General features: G+C 36.4%; 1 long non-coding RNA gene across 4 annotated transcripts in view; it reads left to right on the plus strand.

Moving 5' to 3' along the window:
* The first annotated feature begins 324 nt into the window (after window positions 1-324).
* LOC126506610 (uncharacterized) overlaps window positions 325-18,504 on the plus strand; it is a 262,482-nt gene continuing 244,302 nt past the window's right edge. Inside the window, exon 1 of one of the 4 annotated variants that reach the window (XR_007593273.1) lies at window positions 325-439. This is a non-coding gene — a long non-coding RNA (uncharacterized lncRNA). The remainder of the gene's footprint in view (window positions 440-18,504) is intronic. The other 3 variants (XR_007593270.1, XR_007593272.1, XR_007593271.1) reach the window with 3 other exon arrangements.

Here is an 18,504-nt window from a genome sequence, read left to right on the forward strand (position 1 = left end):
ATAAATAAAAAGCGGAAACTTGGAAATGCTGAGAAACCCCTATTTGCCACATTCTCTGGCAGCCTTTTCCCAAAAGATTTGGTAATGCAATTCATTAATCTGATGGGTTAAATATTCACCTTGGTAACGGGAGCGAAGACTGTGCATTATATTGAGAAATTATACAACATATTTACCAAATGGAATGGCTGCCTCTATCATCATATTTGTAGAACATAATAAAATCTGTACTTGACTAACAGGTGTTTTACCTTAAAGTGCTTTTCATACTGTATTATGAACCTATTTTCTGACACCGGTTATTACTTATTTCTACAGCCTTTATTATAGGAGCAGTTAAAGAGTAACTTCCACTCTTAAAAAGGTTGATTTGTTTTACTCCAGGAGTGAGTCAGCTGTGGAGTGTTGAGACAGGCTGGAGTTAAAGGGCATCTGCCAGGTGAAACTGGAATCGTGTATGCTTTTTTCATGATGCCTCTCCCTTTGTTTCTTGTTTCACCTTTCCGACTCTGCAAGTGTTTGGTTGTGAAAGTGTTTGCCTATTTATAGTGTTCGTTGTTTCACTGCTGTTTTCCAATCCCCTCAATTCTCCACATAGCTGAGATAGGGACAGTCATACCAATCTCTGAATGGGAACATTGAAATAGGGTCCGTACACCAAGGTTTTAATCGTCATTATAGATTACGTATCGTCCATGTATATGCTGAAATCTTAGACTATGTGAACAAATTGTTTGTTGACTGTTAAGACATTTGCCTGGTACCGTCACCCTGATCAGTTCAGAGAACTTGAGTTAATAGAGGAAGAGGTTTTGATTTGGGGGGTTTCATATATTTAAATATATTTTAATCATTGAGGTTTCTGGTACTTAATGCAGTTTTTCCTTTTTTATTTTTTCTTACTCTTCCATGGGAAAAGGGGGCAGGACTAAATGCAAATTAACATTACTGTTTAAATATCACAGACCATTTTCTCTGAGCCCAGTTACAATAACTAGTAATTATAAAAATTGCTTGCCTTTGGCTTCCGGCTAAGCCAGTGCTAAACTTGTCCTTTTATTAGGTCTGTCAGACTGAGTTAATTATCTTTATGATAATAGATGTGCCTTACCTCCAACAAAACAAATACACTTATAATTAGCTTTTTAGTTAGAATTTTAATTTATTTATAAAGACTGTTTGTTTTATTTTGTTCTTCCAGTTATAAAAGCCAGAGTGTGGGGAGGGATCATTTCCCATTAATCAGGTTAGCAGTCTGCTTAAGGTTACAAAAAGACAGGACGAAAAGGGGGCCCATTGTGTTAAACCATTCAGCCTAGTTGACTAGTCAGTCCATTGTTCCTCTTCTGAGTTGCATTAATTCAAGTGCAAGGCATTTTGTTTTACTTTGCATAGACCCCAAAGCCCTTTTAATCTGCTTCTTCAATATGGCAGTGTTATGGGAGATGTTTAATGAAAATACTAAAAAGTATGAATTGGGGGCTCTTTTGTACCACAGGAAAACTATAAGGAAAGTTAAAATAGTTTACATTGGTGCTGTATGCCCACACATTTGTTGCTCATGTTCTTCTTTTATCCATGCCCAGCACATATTGAAAATGACACAAAATCCGGCAATGATGTTTCAGAAGAATCTACTGAGAGAGCAGAGCACATGGAGACATGGAGATACATATGCTCTGGTGGGATGTCAGGAAGAGCTGGCCTTTGGCATTGATTTCTCTTCTTACAGCCATTTGACTAGGGCAGATATCTGAGCCTTGGTTTCCTTACCAGTATAATGGAAATAACTCCAGCTAAAAGGAGCCATTTGTATGAGAGAACCCACACTAAGGGCTGGCTGAGCTCAGTGGGGGGAGACTGTTTTCATCAGGAGAATCATGGGGGAGTGGGGATATGCAAAGAATCTGAAATTAGTATTATAATCTAATAATAATTTCTAGGGTTCATTTTATATGGAGATATGCGCTCTTCTAATTAGTGAAAACAGGCTTCCTCAATCATCTAAAAATTTACTCCTGATTCAAGCCACATAATGAAAGCGTATGCAAAGAACTGACTTTCCAATCTTGGTACTGTGAACTCCTGTGGGTTCCATGCTGGAAACTGCCCCTCAATATTACTGGCACCAAGCATAACCAAGCATAACTATTTCTTTTTCTCTTTATTTTTCCAAACAAAGGTAGCTATTCGTTGTAGTCTGAAAAGTGCTATTGACTTACAGTCTCCTTCCAGCTACTTTTGATCTGCCAAATGTGGAAATTTTCACTATGACAGTGAAGGTCTCACTTGCTCAATGTGAGTACCAGGATGTTTACTAAGGGGTTGGATTTTTCCAGAAAAAGATTCCAGTTGTTGACACACCATTAGCACTACATGTTCTGTAAATCCATTCCCAGTGAAAACTAGGAACTCCATGCAACCAATGATAAATCAGTACTCTGCACTCTGGCCTTGGCCTCATATACTCTAATTGAGGTCATGGTGAAACCCTAGAGACACAGGTCAAGCATCCAAGGGAGAATCCCAGTGTCAACCCAAGAACAAGGTGTGGGTATTGAATACTGGGACGACTTATTTCTGGCTATGTGTTTAGAGTTCAGTCATCACTACCTAAAATGTGCTAATATTTGAGGTAACCAAAGTCCTTTGACATAGAAGTTTCATCACTTTTACAAGCAGCTTCTTATGTCATCCCCGTAAAAACTGTCGAAATTACTATGGGTTTTTTTTTATGTATCTCTTGATCATTGTAGTATATTAAAATTATCCATACCTTCAGGGAAATATGTTGATTTTTCTTTCAATCAGTGTCCTTCATAGTCTATAAAACACAACATAGCTCCTCATTCTGTAACCCTCTAACTAATGTTGCAAATATGAGACTTTAGGACTCTGATTTTTTTTCCTTCTTATATTTTGGTGACCTATGCATTCTCCCTGATCTTGCCAAGTAGTAAATTCATTCATTACTTCCATAAATATTGTTTTCAAAGCCCACGTTTGATGCAAAGGACACAGCAATGAAATGATGGATGCATTCCTTGTCCTCCCCATTATCTCTACCCTGACACGATTTGAGAATACTGAACCGTGACATAAAGACCAGCCTGGAGCAGCAGCACAATGGAGGATGGTACACTTACATCAAGCCCCGAGGATAAGCAGTATTTGTGTTTCAAAAAAGAGCATTTAAAAGAAATGTCATCAATTAGGCACTGAATAATCAGAATTTGGAGTGTTGGTATCTTTCACATTTTTAAATTAAACTAGTCTCAAAACAACACAAACTCCTCAGTAATACAGAAAACAAAGATGGAGTTTAGCTGAGCAACACAGATTTATTTTTTACTGTTACAAAATATATATGAGTGTCATTTTTCCATTCAGCAGACACTATGAAATTTCTCTGTAACAGGTAACTTTAGCCATCAGGTATAACTAGTGAGTTCACATGTTCACTGCAGTTGGAACTTATCATAATTCTTATTATGTCTCTGTGAAAGGTGAGGTAATACAGAATGAAGTATTCAGAGGGAACATGTCTGAACAACTTAACTTTTCCCTGATTCTCCACTCAGGCTAGCTGACTGGGATTCCAGCACCCTGCATGCTAATTCAAAAGGACTTATACCTAGATAAACTATAGGTTTAGGAAGAACTAATTGTCAGTTCTTAAATTTTCATCTATTTATTTGCTTTTTATTGTAACTACATTAAGTCAGCAAATAGATTAAATCGAATAAAAGATAAATTATATGACTTGGGAGGTGAGTCAGTAAAGCTGAGCTGAAATACAGATTACCTACATAGTAAAAGCCAGGTAAAGCAGTGAGTACCTGTCAACGCCAGTCTTACATGTTGGTGAGATGACAGGTGGTATATGTCTGTCCTCTGGGGTCAGTTTAGTTGAATAAGTGAGCTCCTGGGTCAAACAGACCTTGTTTCCAGAACAAATTATGGAAAGCAATAGAAGATTGCAGCCAAAGTTTACTCATAGCCCCCACATACACGTAGGTGAATAGATACATATGCACAAAGATGCGCATACTACAGAGGCATACGCACATGCACATAGGCACACACACATACACCACATAGGCACATACAGACGTGAATATACATATATGCACACACTTGCATATACCACACACACATGTGCGCGCACACACACACCAAAATTATAATTTCTTCAATACCAATAGACATTCTTTAATGATAGTCAGGAATCGAGGCGGGTTCCCAAACTGTTGGCTTTTGAAACAAAATATTTTCAGGAAGTGTTTACCTAAAAATAGTACTCATGTATGAGATTCTCAGAAAAGAAAGCATACACAACAAAGAGGAAATGCCCTTTGAACATTGGTATGGCAGCATCTCTGGATGACTAGGACTATGAAAACGCAGTGCAGACCACAGAGCATTTGAAATATGAAAGTCATCTATGAAGTCATTTTGATGTATGCCCTAAAAAATAAAAAGTAATAATTCACAGTCTCAGTTTCACAAGAAATTAAAAGAGTCTTCATTTATCCCTCATGATGAATTCATGACTCAAATATTTTGGTAAAAGGCATTTTTTTAACTGCACTATGAATATAAAGAGGCCAATTTTACTTTCCTTTTCTTTTTCATGGGTAAATCATTTGGGGCTTTTTTTTTCTGTTATTTTGCTATGGTGAGCCAATGTGATATACAAGCCAGTATTACATTTTCTTATCTTTTCTTTTTCTTTTTTGGTTGAATGACAGGGTAATATACAAATAGAACTTGTATAATTTTACAAGTGTATTAATTCTTATTCATCTCCATTTTTATTTAATATTTTCTTTCTTTCTTATTGATTTTTATTGAGCTCTACATTTTTCTCTGCTCCCCTACATGCCTCTCCCCTTCCACCTTCAACCCTCCCCCAAGGCTCCATTTTCTAAAAGTAGTGGTGCAGAGAGATCCTCAAATGGTATTAGGCTATTGTAACCCACCTGCAGGTTGCAGTTTCTTTCTTTCTCTTCTACGTTTGTCTATCTGTTGCTTCCATGAACTAGGATGCTATCTACTTTGTACATCTAGTTTCATCACCGATGCATCCCAGGAATACGTTAGCTGGAGATGGCAAGTGGTCTCATGTGTTTAGGAAAAATCCATATCTCGTAAGTCATGATTTCTGCCATCCCCTCAAAACCAGCGGTAGTGTCATTTCCCAGGCCCCTCATTATTAGCCACTATTTCATCGTGAAGGGTGAAACTCTGCTGCTACTGTGGCTCTGTAGGACAACTTGAGGGAGGGATGACCTCCATAAACATAAACGGGACTTCATGAAGGACTGAATAAACTTCTATCCATTTTAATAAAGGTACGTGGCATATGGAAATCTACTCAGAGTTCCGTGGTATCTCGGCAACAACCAGAATTGACAGCAGTGCCTATGGGACCTAGTTTCATTGTCTGCTTCTTGGACCTAATGAAAGAATGCTAAGATAAAGCAATAAACAGGTTCTAGCAGAAATCTACACAGAACTCAGAATTCCTCTCTTGACATGTATGGTTGTGAGAATGAGCAGAACTTCTGTGCTTATTTCTCTTTTTCTGGAGTAATGGTGGCATTAGTTTATACACTGCAGCCAATGTGTTCATCAGTGAATTGGGCTGAATGGAAACCTGTAGTGGCATTTCATTTGTATTTTAATAAATAAATCTTTCCTGAAGATTAGAAAGTAAAACAGCCCTACTGGTCAGCCTTACAGACCAGGCAGTGTTAACACACACCTTTAAACCTAGTAGTAACATTAGTTGCCATAGAAACTGGGCAGTGCATGCCTTTAATCTTAGTGGTGCACACTTTTAATCCCAGAGCTAGAGAGGATTATAAAACGGGAAGAAACAGCTCTCGGAATCACTTTCATTCTGAGAGTCTTGGAGGTAGGATCACCATTATTGGCCTGAGGTATAGGTAAAAGCTAGTGGCTGGCTGCTATAACAGGTTGAACCCCAGTTTCTCTCTCTGAATTTCTATTAATTGTGCTTCAGAAACTCTAGCACAAAGGATGTCATAGTCTTCCAAAGAGAGATTTTAAAATTTGGTGTGTGTGTGTGTGTGTGTGTGTGTGTGTGTGTGTGTGTGTGTGTGGTGTGTTTCTGGGAACTTAATTGTTACCAAACTAGGATGTGGCTGAAATACTATCAAATCTAATTCTCTATATAAACCCAATACAGAATTTTATGTGAGTTTTCTTTACTTTTTTTGAATCTTAGAGACTAATTTAACACTACTAAAAGTGTTGGCCAAGCATAATTCTCATAAGTATCTGATATATAATGCTAATGTATACTTTTACCTCATAAATATTTCTACTTAAATATCTAGTTAGAAGAACAAAGAAGTTTTCTCCAAGGAGCTTGTAAAATGATGAACCAAAATCATCTAAGCCAGTCTCTTGGTTTTAATGGCCAGCAGGTATTGAACTCAGTTGCTGTTTTCTCTCAATCATCTACAAATGATAATTTTTAATATTTGTAAAAGATGTCCCTATCTGACATGTATTATATTTGTAGGGTTAACTTAAACTCAAAATAAACATCAATATATCTCCGGAGTGCAACACAAAAAGTCCATTTCCAACCCATACTTTGTGGAGCTTAGATTCTAGAATATTTTGGAGAAGATAGTGAAATAGAGATCAATGAAGTTATTCTTATAAGCTTGAATATCAACAAATATATAATTATCTAATTTAATTCAGGAAATCATTGTATACAACAGATTTGATAACACTGGAATGATATTGAGCAAATATTTAACTAGAGCCCCAAACTGTGTGATCAGTATGCAAAAATTAGTATGACTGTATGTATAGCACACACATACATTTATACTCATGCACCTTCAATCCAGCTTGATATCCTTAGAAAAAAGGTAGAAAGCATCAAATGGCAATTACAAATTGACTAGACCATGACAGTTTTTTCTCCCCTTTCCTTCTTTCTTCCTTGTCTCCTTTCTCTCTTTCTTTGGTCATTCCTCTGCTTCCTCATTTTCTCTCTTCTCACTGCTCTTTCTCATTCTAGTCCTTACTTCATAGGCTATCTTCTTAAACATTCCTCAGACATTTTCAATTTGTTTAATATGTTTAGGATCTTGAATATAGTTCAAAGTTGACCCCCTCCCAAATATGTGCTTGCTTCCTACAAATACATTTCCAATAGGGTATTGTGTATGCTGAACGTTAAGGCATACACAGTTGTAATACACCAGGACACAAAGATGCCTGGTCATAATTTTATAAGGTGTGGATTATATAAAAATTAATTTCCAATTATTGAATTGGAAAGGAGTTAGGGTAGACTAACTACTATAGCAGATAGCTCTATAAAAAACATAGTAGTTAAAAACAAAAAAAGAAGTTTTTTTTCTTGCTGATGTAAACATTCTAAGGCCACTTCTAATAAAATGAAATTGTGATGGTTGTTGGGCTGTGAGTCTCTGCCTGGCAATGCCAATCATCATTTACATATCTTTCTAATCAGAGAAGTGGGGATGAACATGGATTGCACGGCTCAAGCCTGCAAAGTACAGACACTACTTTGCTGGTGTGTTGTTCCCTGATCACAGGAGCACACCTAGCTGCAAGGAGAACATTGTTATGTAGAAAAGGGAAACAGGTTTTGGTTTCATTGAAGCAATGACTGTCATATGTGGCCTCAGAAATGTCTTCTTAGAATCTAGATGTTAGGCCACAGTAGTTATAAACCATAAATGGAAGTTCAGTGTGACATGTTTACAAAGACATAAAGTTTGTAAATGAGTTTTAAACATACATAAACACTCACATATATGGAAAAGTTGTCTTTGAATTTCCAAATTTGCCACACTAAGGTCAACATCACTTGGATATACATGCAATATTAGTTCTCACATTGTTTATGTCTCATAAGGAAATACTTGCATTCAGAATGATCAATCAGTGCCTGTAGAGGATATAGTACATTTGCATTGGAAATAACTTCAAAGAAGACGTTGAAAGCTTCTTATGCCAATATCATCCCCAGAAGCAGCACAGGTCCAGACCAATTCATTTGTGGCTTGGAATGATCTATTATTAACAAATCACTGAGGAGCATCACAAGATACCAGTCATTTTTCCATATATCTATATCACTGTAAGTACCAAAACTGAGTGACTAGAAAGAGAAACATGACAATCTTGGAAAATGGTCTAAATTGGTCCCACATGGTACAATTGTTTCATGCCTCAGTAAACATCTAAGCCTGTCTATAGGGAAGGGTCCAAGGAGATTTAATGCCGGTTACAGAATCTGAGGCCTTAACCAAGAACATACTAGCCCCACACACTTTCAGTGATTGTGGAATTGGGGCTGTTGATAGACCTACTACTAGCAAGGAAAACACTGAGATTCTTTCTTCTGTTTGGCAGAGAAAGGTAGAATTTCAAGTCTCTCTCTAGATAATTCTCCAGAGAGGGCGTTCAGATGTCTGACAAGCTGACTTTACTAAATGCTTTCAGGTTGTACTCATAACAAGAAACATTATCCCGAATGCATCTTCTGAATTTATTGAAATAAACTTGGATAACAAGAAACACATCAGAGTGTTGTATCAAGCTTCCAGTTCAGTGCTCTGTATAACTACTTCAGTGACTCAATTAACTTTACATGAAAAATTTATACGTTCTCAAAATAGAACTACACATATTTTGATCAGGTTAAAAGCTATTTTAATATTGGACCTGCTTCTACAAAGTTGTATTACATGCATGCAGTGTTAATGCCATTGAAATGAACAGATTTAGTACAAGCAGCAATAATGAAGATATGCCACTTTAGAGAGTTCTGGGTTCAGCACCTTATCTCAGGTGATGGAGGTTTATCAGTTATGTAAATTGTACTTCTCTTAGGGAAGAGTATCCAATGTGCATTATGTCAGCTATCTCTATGCCCCTTGGTGTGAATAGCCCAGAAGAGGATATAAGTTGAAGAAGAAAGGGCATGTACCTCTAAATCACTGCCATTTCCTTTGTTCTAGTTTTTCCTTTTTTATCTTGGTGAAATTTACATTTTTAGGCATTTTTTTTCACTTGATTCCTGTCTTACTTTTGCATAAAGATCCCAAGACACTTGATCTTCTAGAAGGGTGCTATCCATACACTTCTTTGCTTTGGTCCAGCATTTAAATATGAATATACTATATACTGCAGCGTGAAGGAGAATTTCCTACTATGGAGTTTTATAAAGTATAAGATTCGAGACACTAGCAATACCACTTTTGGGTATATATCCAAAGGATTCTCAATCGTTCCACAAGAACATGTGCTCAACTATGTTCATAACAGCATTTTTTTTTGTCATAGCCAGAACCTGAAAACAAACTAAATACCCCTCGACTGAAGAATGGATAAGAAAAATGTGGTACATTTACACAATGGAGTATTACACAGCAGTAAAAAACAACATATTGAAATTTGCAGGCAAATGGATGGAGCTAGAAAACATCATGTTGAGTGAGGTAACCCAGATCCAGAAAGACAATTATCATATGTACTCATTAATAAGTGGTTTTTAAACATAAAATAAAGAAAACTAGACAACAAGTTACAATCGCAGAGAACCTAGACAACAAAGAGGACCCTAAGAGAGACATACTTGAATCTAATCTACATGGGGAGTAGTAAAAGACAAGATCTCCTGAGTCAGTTGGGAGCATTGGGGACCATTGGAGAGGGCTGAAAGGGAGGAAGAGGCAGGGAGGGGAACAGAGAAAAATGTATAACTCAATAAAATAAAATAAAAAATATTTGAGACACATATATCCGTCTCTCCGTGACACAAAAACAGAAAATAGGCACAAAACTACTAGCTAAATGTAACAAAACACGAGCTTTGCTATTGGCTGATCAGATGCCCAATTGTCCCCCTAGTACAGGATTCCTGGTAAAGGACGCCAAAGAGCATAGATTACAACTCAAGCCTACTAAAAAACATTGTATTTTCATTTCAATATAAAGCCTGCAGGGAGAGCTGGCTCAGCAGAACAGACTCCAATTATACAAAGCCAGCCTGCCTCACACATGATTACTGGAGAGTGAGGGAGGAAGAGAGAGGAGCAGCTTAGGTCTCCTTGAGGGCACTTATCTCAAGGGAGCAGAGCACAGACAAGCAAGACTCCCTCTCCAGTATAAGCACTTCCAAGAAAGCAGGAGCCAAAGGCCTTGCTGGATAGGTGCACATTGTCACCAGCTCCTAATGCAGACAGGAGAGTCTCTGGGACCTTATTTCCTCACAAGGAATATTCACTCTACACCATTTGACATGAAGCAAATACTGAAGTGCATTATGGGAGGTACTGGATTGATTGTGTCTTTCTGCACATGTGTTTAGGTATTGCTGTGGTATTCTTAGTCTTAAAAATATATTTTGATTTTGTTTGGGACTATTTATAGGGAAAGAATCTGGTTTGGTGCGAAGCAAAATGTGATGGAAGACCATGGGGAAGGTCAGTTCCTGGAGCTTTGAAGGTTTACTAGTAAGATGGCAGGACTGAACAAATGGTATCCTCAAAAGTTACACATGCCTGGCATAGTGTGAGTTGACTTTACGGCAACGTATGCAGAGGTGGGATAGTGGCATGCATGGGGGTCTGGGAAAATTGTCTGTCTCCTGCCTACCATTGAGCCTTTGGGGTCTTCATCTCCACACTGGCCTTGCTTTCTGCACGTTGTGAGAAGAGATTTGAAATAAAGCTGACGGTCCCCTATGGCTACCTGACTGACGAGGAGGAAGGGATTAGCAGAATGGAAAGCCCCAATTTCTGTCATTAAGGAAATCGAATCTCTGAGGAGAACTTTATCATTTTGCTTACTCAGTAAACAGTTATTAAGAAGCACATAGCAGTCCTCTGGGATCTGCGGGTGCCAGCTTGAGAGGCAGTGTGATAAAGCGTAAAGACTGACACGCTAGTTCCCTTGGTACTAATGCTGAGAAGAAATTCACACGTGAGCTTCAGAAACCTTCTGCCTGAATGCGGTAGACAGCAAGTGTCAACAATACGTTCCCATTTATTTTTAATTTCTCCATTGAAATTTCGCAAAGATTATGAAGATTCGAACATCCTGATTTCCAACCTCAGCCCTAGAATTTATGATGAGTTTTTAACTTAGATCCATTATGTGACTTAATATGGCTCTAGTAACAGTGAGAATAACATGTAGTTCTTACTGCACAGGAGACGTGATACTTGCAGCATGTTACTCAGCACGTGTGACGCAGTGTCATACACGCGTAGACATGCTATAGACATGCTAATCAGCAAAGACTCATTTGAAGCTGTGCCCCTCCTTCTCCTCTCCCCTATGGTATGACAAGTTACCTGAAGGGATACAATGTTGAATGAGAAAGATCTCAACAATACATACATAACATAGAGAGACCATAGTGAGACAAGGACAAGAGTTAAAAATGAAAACTGAGGGGATGATAATATAGAGACAGTTGTGACTGTCTTTATGCTCTTCCCACCATAGCTCCTAAAAGAAATTCTCAAAAGTCTGTCCGAAAAAATAGTGAATATTCAATTAATGATTGTAGCGAAGACAAGGCTGAGGATGACAGTAAGGAGGGCGAGAAAAGTGATGGAGAGAGCTTGTGTTCGTCTCCTGTTGCTATGGTGTAGGAGCTCAATTTGCATATATTACTTGATCCCCACAACACTCTTATGATGTAGAAATATAATTTCTGTGCTGCAGAAAATCTTAAGTTTATGATAACATGGGGGAAAGCTGAGACTTGACCCAGTTTCCTCTGACTTAAAAATCACTATAATGTGCACTTTCCATAAATTAATGAAGTGGTGATTAGTATCTATGCGAATTTCAACAGACTTTTGTGAGTATGTTGGACCTTTTTGCCTGGTTTATCTCATTTATCAGTTTCCTGGTTTTAGCTCCCCAAGTGGGATTTGGGAAAAGGGAAAGCACCTCCTCTGCTCTCCATCAAGTGAGCACTTGTCACTCTCTGTAGTCATCTGAGTTATACCCAAGGCACTGCACTGTTACCTGCAGCTGATAGTGTGTGCTCATATGTAAGCAAACATGTGATTCAGCACAGCACAGGCAAACCCAGCAAAGTCCAGTCTTAGAAATTATGTCCAAAAGATTATGAATGGTACTATCCTTTCCTGATGTACTTGCCCTCCCAGATTATAAAACGAGAACTACTATGATGTGTTTTTCCAAACAAGGGCAAGGACCATCTAAGAGTCCAAAATATTTAAAACATCATTCAAACCATGATTTCTAGACTATAATTTCAGTTCTTCAAACCAATGAATTCAAACCTTGCTTATATCAGCCTGAGATGTTTATTGTATTGATAACCAGAAGACTCATAAATAATGAAGTATGCTTTCCTAGATGCCTAGACACGACATCTCAAAAATACCACATATATTATATAGGCACATGTCACAATACACGTAAAATGTTCTATGCGTTATATACTGAGAGTATAAAACATAAGGAACCTGCTGTATTTCTAGTTTAAGGAGTAACACCTCACTGAAACAATGATAGCACTCCATTGGAATCCCCAGTCTCCTCTCTACAGATTACTCTGATGTAAATAAATAATATAAAATATATCAATAAATAATCATAATATTTCCTGATTTGAAAATAGTTCATATATGTCACTATTCTTCAAAAGCAAACTTTTCCAGGATCATCATAGCATCTTAACTCATGGGCTATGACCCACATTGAACCAATGAACTGACTGTGGGAGCTGCAAAGACTGTTCATAATACTAAAAACCTTTGAGCATGTAGTAATCAAGAATTAATTCACAATCAAACGTGGAATGCATTCTGGGTATATGTGGAAATGCTTGCCCATAGTATGTTGTGCACACGGTCACCACAGCCTTGATTCTGAATGTGCAGTGTGTGTCCTTTGGTCTGGGCTTAGTATCATTCCGGCTAGCACCAAGCAGCACCTTCTGAAATGCCTCTGTTGAGAGCTAAGACTATTGTATGACATGAGCTACAGCGTTGCTACTGTGAATACAAATGTTTCTGCTCTTATAGAGATGTGATGGTTTAATTATGGAAAACAGGCTTTTAGTATTTCCCTGCCTTCATTCCTCAGCATGTATCAAATTAACATATCTTTGGATTTGATTGTGTTAGAATGTTTGATTTTAAAAATTACTATTTGAGCCACTGACTTGACATTCATAAGACAATTGCTAAATTTATTTTGGCATAGGATTAGGACAGAATTTCTAATGATTTCTGAAATGGCCCAAAGCATGCACCTGCTATTTCAAATTTTACCTTCATGTATAGCAGGTTCTAGCACTGGCAATCATAAAGTTGAATATCAATCCACTCTAGGATTGATTCCTACAGTATCTAATAGTCAGTCAAGGTATCCAAGAACATCTCTCTTATTACTGTACAAATTTGTGTGTACTTTCAATGAATATTCAATTATCAATTTTAACATGGAATTATTTTTAAATGAAAAACTTTATTATTAATTATCAGTAAATATTGTATTTATATACCCATTTTTTAAATCTATATTCCCAGGATTATGTAAAATTTTTGGGGGGTGAAAGGGTTCATGATTTGAAAAAGCTTAAGAAGCCCTCTTTAACTTACTTTCACAACTGCATTGCTTGAATCAACCACACTTTATTTGATGACCTTAGGGAAAGCAGCTGGCTGTGAACTCTTAAACACAGATTTTATGAGCATCCTAAACATGTCCATTCAACAAGTGATTGAAATTATATACACTGAAGGAAATACTGTACAACCCCAATAGGTACACCTTCAACAAAACTAAATTGTATCAAGTTTTTATTCCTATAGTCTTTGTACTTGTGTTACTCCAAAAAATAACTAAGTTCTCAGTTATATCTTTCATTCTTAACCTACCTAAAACACTGCTGAAAATTTAAATTGTTATCTATAAAATTACTTTAATGTGATTTTACTGCAATTTTTGTACTTACTTATTTTGTGTGTATTTGACAAGTACAGTTCATATTTTACTGCTTATTTGAGTATTTAGTCCATTTTAACATGTTGTTTAATTATACTTTTGATTTCTTACCCTTTATGTCATATCCTATATCCCTGTCCTTTTTTAGTTTATTTCTCACAGTTTCTCTCTGTGTTCTGTGCCTTTTCGCTATGATATTCTCTACTTATTAGAATCTGAAAACATTTAATCATACTTGTACTTATTAATTCTTCTATTTTCTTTCTTTTTATTAGTTCTTTGAGACTCTTTCATAATATTTTGTTTGGGTTAATCCCTTCTCCACCCTTGTCAGATCACCCTCTCTTCCTTTCTTACCCAACTTGGTGTCTTTTCCCCCAGCCCTCTGCCCACCTCTAATGTCCAGTTTGTGCTGAGCATATGTTCTTGATGTGTGGCCTTCAACTGGAGTGTGGTCAATATAGAGTGGGCAGTAATCTTAAGAAAAACTGACTCTCCTCCCAGATGCTTCCAAATTCCAGTAGACCCTTAGCTAGAGGTGGAACTTCTTGTCTAACTTCTCCCTCCATGCATGGCTTGGGCTTGCACAGATCTTGTTCATTCTAGTATAATCACTGTGAGTTCATATGTGCTGTTATCCTGTTGTGTGTAGAAGACGTTGTTTTCTTTGTAGTCTTACACTGCCTCTGGTTCATACACTCTTTCTGTTTCTACTTCTTTAATGATTTCCATGTTTTTTTTTTAAGAAGGAAGTGTAAAAGAAATGTTTCTTTAAGGACTGAGAAGTCTGCAGTCTCTTATTCTTTGCACCTTGACCAGTCATGAATATCTGTGTTAATCACCATCTACTGAAATAGAAGTTTCTCAGCTGAGAATTGAAAGTGCATTAATCTATAGGTAACAATAAGTTATTAGGAAGCAGTTTAAAGCTATGTGCATTTAGCAATATAATAGTAATAGGCTCTCCCCCAGATGTTATGACCTTTGACTACAGGTTCTTGGCTTTACAGTGACATCAAGGATAGGTTTTATCTTGTGCACTGGGACTTATAGACATCCAATACATCCAAGAAAATGATGATTGGTTTCTCCTGTCACATTCATGCCCCTATTGCATTAGCAGGTATTGCCTTACTAAGCTAGACATTACTGCAGTCCAAAAGGTTCATAGTTGTGTAACTATGATTATTTTGTTCTTTTGCTAACATGTATAGCACTTTCCAGCACAATGGAAGCTATAGGAATGACACATCCAGGTCAGTGGTAGTTAGGTGTGCGGTGTCATCAGCGCTAGGGCCCTACCTTCAAGTTTAGAGAACAACAGAGAAATGTCCAATAACCAGGAAGACTTGATATCTATGGGGCAAAACTGTCCAACTTCTCCTGGGAGTAGAATTTTATTTATTTGCCTATGCTATTTAGTGCAGGCATGGTTGCCCTTCTACAGGGTAATTCCATTTTTACCTTTGTATATATGTGTATTTAAACATTAAAAAGTCCTTCTATCTAATAAATTCATGAGTATATAAATCTACATTTTATTAAAAACATCAACGATTGATTTACTTAAGCATGAAGAACATGTAAGGTAAAGATGAAATTTTTTTTTTACTGTTCCATGTAAATAAGCAGCTTCCACAGCAGTACTTGTTTAAAGACCTCCCAATTTGAAATATCACCTCTACAATGAATGAAGTTTACATGGTTGTGTTGATTCTTTGACCACAATATTCTTTTCTGTTAGTAAACATGCCCAAACTTGTGCCTACACTATTGTCTTTGCTTATACTGTTATAGAAAGTCTTTGTGTGTGTGTGTGGGGGGGGTATTTTACTCAGATTAATTGTTAAGACGTTTCTCATCTTTATTTGTTCTTATCCATATTAATTTTATATCCATTCATGTAATTATTTATAAAAAATCCTGTTGGAATTTCTATTGGGTTTATGCATTAATTTAGGAAAGGTGACATTTTAAAACACTGAGTCATTGTACTTACTAAGAGTGTTTCTCTACACCTTTGTTTTATTTTATCTTATGCACAATACTAGTGTTTAAAGGTCATAAAGTCCTTTAATTATGTAGCATGTGTTTTAAATCTTGTTTGAAAATTACATATATACAGTTTATATGAGGAAAATATAAATGAGTTTTATGAAGCACATATTAAATATTATGTTAATTGAAAACAACTTCAGTGGATTCATTTAACTTTGCTACATGGAAACTGATTTTTTTTTAAGTTTTAGGTCTTGTACTATTAATTTTTATTTTGTACCACTTAGCCTCATGTAGATAATAAGAGAGAGAAAATAATGTAAAGAATGACAACTTGGGCATTCTAAGTAATTTCTAACTTTGAGGAAAATTAACTTAATGGATCACTTTTCTTAGAGATCCTTTATCATTCAAGGACTCTCCTTAATGTGTTCGGATTTTGAAGAGTATTTATCATGAATAAGTATTCATTTTACTTAATCTAGTGTATTCTAATACTTCCATCTTCATGAAATTTTCTTTTTTTTCCTCTGCCAACTTGTTTACATGTTTCTGTATGTGTGTATATTTTCAAATTTAGAATCTATATATTACAGAAAGTATTGCTATTTGCTTTCTTAGTTTGACATATACTCTTTAAAATAATGGGTTTCAGTTCCATACCTAGCTGAAAATGTCATAATTTCATTCTGCTTCACAACAGAATAAAATTCAACTGTGTATATGAAATTTTCTTCTTCATAAGTTGATGGGCATCAAGTCTAGTTGCATATCTTAGCTATTGGGACTACTGTAGCAGTAAACATGGGTGTTTAAATAGACTCAAGATATCCACACATTTCTCATTTAATTTGGCATATTAATAGGATTAGCATTACTATTACACCTGATACAAGTTGTTGATAAAAAAAAAAGGAAGGTTTATTTAGGCTTCTGGTTCTGGAGATTTCAGTTGGAAGCCCAGTGGCCTTTCAAATTGGGCTGCTGCTGTACACAACATATTATGATGGGATTGTCAGGTGGTGTGACGGGGTCCCAAAATGCCCTGCAAATACATGCATCAATAGCCTAGATACCTCCCATGTGACTTCCCTTCAATCCTCAGCACTTCACACTATAGGCATATCACAGGACAAATCCTTTGCGCATGCATCTTGGGAGAAAATACTGCTAATATTAAAACCACAGCATACTGTAAGTAACTTAAGTAGCTTTGCACTCAAAGGATAAGTACTGTTAACCCACAAGGTATTACTTGCTTTGTCAATGTATGTTTTAGATACTTTTATAGTTGTATCCATGGACAGGATATGAAAGTACTATTTCTTCTCCTGCTCCTCCTTTCTTTTTTTTTTTTTTATGGTACAAGAAGTTTGACCTCATTAAATTGCATGGTTAATTTCCCAGCCGTTTCTTTGTTTTCATGTTTTGCAAACATTAGTGATACTTGAATACTGCATTTCTACCCTATCTCTTTGAACTTCCTAATACATATTTTGAGGACTTGTATCATACTCACTTAGGTTTTAAACAAATGATGCTTTCTTGTGATTCAAAATAGACTATTAATTCTCCCTATATCCCCAATATAGTTTTGTTGAGTTCATCTTTGCTAAAAGAGTATCAGTTTAACCTAAAACTTCACAGTTAGTGGCATAAGGGAATTCCTCGTGTGCTTTTAAATCTGCATTGCATCTTTCCCTACATTCTTGTTTTAAATTCCAGCAATGCCGTGTTCGTATTTTTATCTCCCTTCCTTTTCTAATCAATCCTTATACAACATTGCCTGCTTTATTCCCCTTTTCAAAAAATGTAAATCAACCCTGTGAGTCCTCATAATGGTAGCTCATATTTATTCAATTCATTTAATTTTTGCTGAGTTTATTCTGTGGCTCTTTATCTAATTTCTAGTAAACATTCAGCTTTTATTTTCTCCCTTGTAAGATGAATATTTCAGTTAACAAGTTTCTTATGGGAGAACACTATAATTGTAATCTTCATTTGTTGATGGGTAATATTTTAGTTGTCACTTAGTCATTTATATAGTTATTTTTTCCATATTGAATTTTTTGTCTCAAGAATTTTAAGGCAGCAATCTTATAATTTTATTGAAATGTTAAAGGTAAGTTTTACGTATAACATATATCATAATTAATCATAAGACACACCTGCTCTTTCTTTGTTTTTGTTTGGTTTTTGAGAAAGAGTTTCATTGTCTAACAACCTTGGCTGTCCTGAAACTAGCTCTGTAGACCAGGCTGGCCAGAAACTTGCAGAGATCTGCCTGCCGGTGCTAGGATTCTACAACACATGCCTTTTTGTAGTACTGATAAAAATGTTTTGAAGCCGTGCTTGATAGCCTTGTGGACTAATTCTTGACAAATTTGGCCCTTCCATTGCCAGATTGAGGATTTTATATATGGTCAAGTATATGCAACTAGTCGAATGCGCACTGATCTCTTTTCGCACATGATTTAACAATTATTG

The sequence above is a fragment of the Alexandromys fortis genome, unplaced genomic scaffold, assembly GCF_014885135.2.
Source record: "Alexandromys fortis isolate MF-2015 unplaced genomic scaffold, M_Fortis_MF-2015_v1.1 scaffold_0, whole genome shotgun sequence".
NCBI lineage: Eukaryota > Metazoa > Chordata > Mammalia > Rodentia > Cricetidae > Alexandromys > Alexandromys fortis.